We start from the raw sequence: 3,146 nt of genomic DNA on the forward strand, positions 1-3,146 counted from the left end.
ACTCTTCCCTCGAGTGAAAAGTTTAATTTTTTATTTTCAGACAATTATCAAAGTTTAGGCACTCACGGCCGGCCTTGTGGCCGAGCGGTTCTAGGCGCTTCAGTCCGGAACCGCGCTGCTGCTACGGTCGCAGGTTCGAATCCTGCCTCGGGCATGGCTGTTTGTGATGTCTTTAGGTTAGTTAGGTTTAAGTAGTTCTAAGTTCTAGGGGACTTATGACCTCAGATGTTAAGTCCCATAGTGCTCAGAGCCATTAGGCACTCACACATAATCAACTTCGCTCTCCAAAATTCCAGGACATGTTCAGATTTGTTTGTACATATGTAGGATTTGACGGTGTACAGACGGACAAATTTGAAAACGTTAAAAACATATGTTTTGACAGAGCACAGGGAAAACTGTGCGACTGTGAAACTGTTGCATTCATTTTTTGCAGTTTATGTGACAAAATCTTATGTTTTTTTTTTTTTTTTTTTTTTTGGAGTGATTATCACATCCACAAGAAAACCTAAATCGGGCAAGGTAGAAGAATCTTTTTACCCATTCGCCGAGTGTACAAAAAAAATGGTTCAAATGGCTCTGAGCACTATGGGACTCAACTGCTGTGGTCATTAGTCCCCTAGAACTTAGAACTACTTAAACCTAACTAACCTAAGGACATCACACACATCCATGCCCGAGGCAGGATTCGAACCTGCGACCGTAGCAGTCGCACGGTTCCTGGCTGCGCGCCTAGAACCGCGAGACCACCGCGGCCGGCTGCCGAGTGTACAAGTTAGGTGGGTCGACAACATATTCCTGTCATGTGACGCACATGCCGTCACCAGTGTCGTATAGAATATATCAGACGTGTTTTCCTGTGGAGGAATCGGATGACCTGTGACCTTGCGATCAAATGTTTTCGGTTCCCATTGGAGAGGCACGTCCTTTCGTCTACTAACTGCACGGTTTTTCGGTGCGGTCGCAAAACACAGACACTAAACTTATTACAGTGAACAGAGACGTCAATGAACGAACGGACAGATCATAACTTTGCGAAAATAAAGAATGTAAACTTTACCCTTGATGGAAGACTTGAACCTAGGACCTATCGTTCCGCAGCTGCTCACGCTAACCACGGGACCACGGCGCTCCTGAGCCCACATTCTCCTTGATGCTGCCTATCTTGGACACCGCAATTTGTATATTTTGCTTATTTTTTTCATAGTTCCACACAACTTCTTCCTGTTTTCTCGATTGATCTGTGCTTAGTTTTTCAAGGCCTATCCACTGTGCCAACTTATAACTAAATCTGACGGGGTGCGATGGGGAGGTTCCCTTGTAAGATACAACGCACTTACATACGATCTTCAGTTGTAATATAGTCTTTGGAATTGTCAAACGGGTCTTTTGACTTTTTGTTCTGTAAAACTGTTCTTTAACATAAGAAGTCACATTTTATGGTTTGTCAGTACGATGTATAGCAATTAGTATTATTTGCAATACACATTATTACTAAATTACAACTTTTTTGTATTTGTTGTGAACAGCTGCACTGGACACTAATTGTTGGTTGTAGAACAGGTATGTTTTCTTTAGGGGTTACATTTTGTTATTAGAAAAATTGTGCATTAATAAATACCAAGTATTACATTGTTACAGTTGAGTTACAGTTAGGAATGTAAACACATAAGGGGTAATACACTATATTGGGGTTGTTTACTATTGGGACACTTTGTGGTCAGTAGCAGGTTTACTGTATTGTGTAAAATTTAAGAGTGGTAATGTGCTCAGTTGCAATTGGTCATTTAGAACCAGCTGGGGGTGGTTCATAACAACACAATCTCCTTGTAAATAGCCAATAGTTATCTGAAGATGGCCTAATAAGCCGAAAACTAGTACATCCAAATAAAAATCAGTAGAACAAAAAACCGCCTAAGTGTTATTCAACCCCCAATATGAAATTGTTCTATCAAGAAACGACGAAAGAATCCATAAATAAGAATAACTTTGTGATTGCAGATCACTTCAGCACTGCTATCGAGGCATCGTCACGCACTCTACTCACTAACCCAAATACGTTTACAAGAATGTTGCTCAGTTAATGCCAGCTGGTGTGCTGAAACAGTCTGCGCTACGGCTTCATCAGTAAACACTGATGTAGGCGGGCAGTGGCCACACGTGTGGCAATGACAGTCCAGTGTCTGCCTGCGCGACGGCCAATGGCGTCTCTTAAATTACTGAAGACCTTCAAAGAAACAGCCACGACAATCTCGCCGTACTTGTGGTGATACGCGGCAGTCAACACTTTTCATCAGATTCCCTGCACCTGCATTGCGACTGTGGAAACTCCGCAAAACGGCCACCTAAGGCTGTAATAACCTTGAAGCTGGAGGATGACTAATGTGTTAGAAAGGTTGTGTTTTTCAACATCGTCTATTTCAACGTTCCCACTAACATATTTCCATAGACAAGTGCCTACTCCTTAAGATGACTCTTTCCCCGTCGTTATAAAGGCCTCTTTCCTCTCACTTGAGCCGGCCGGAGTGGCCGTGCGGTTCTAGGCGCTACAGTCTGGAACCGAGCGACCGCTGCGGTCGCAGATTCGAATCCTGCCTCTGGCATGGATGTGTGTGATGTCCTTAGGTTAGTTAGGTTTAATTAGTTCTAAGTTCTAGGCGACTGATGACCTCAGAAGTTAAGTCGCATAGTGCTTAGAGCCCTTTGAACCATTTGAGCCTCTCACTTGTTTCATAAAACTTGCACAGAGTATGCAAATTACCGTTTCATGCATTGGGAACTAATAATCTCTCTTGTATTTCAGGAAGCACAGGACATAACCTTGCCCTTTTTGTTGCGACACTGGATGCCATTGAGTTTGTGGCAACTGTGCGGAATGGGACTTGGGCAGAGATGGAATGTATTAGCTTTCAGATTCGTTGGCTTCGCGAACTCTCGAGCGAACTGCGGCATTCGTAACTAACGAAGACCTCGGGCAAAGCTACAGATGAGTTTGTCACCACAATCAAGATTTTTGCTTTCACATTCACTGGATTCACCAAGTCATAACCACAGAGTCACATTCCAAACTAACAAGGAGACGGCACGAGCGTGGGGTCGGGGATTTGTCCGAAATTTTGTGTGGCGAAAGAGGACCCGTAACACCG

The sequence above is a fragment of the Schistocerca nitens genome, chromosome 3, assembly GCF_023898315.1.
Source record: "Schistocerca nitens isolate TAMUIC-IGC-003100 chromosome 3, iqSchNite1.1, whole genome shotgun sequence".
Lineage (NCBI taxonomy): Eukaryota > Metazoa > Arthropoda > Insecta > Orthoptera > Acrididae > Schistocerca > Schistocerca nitens.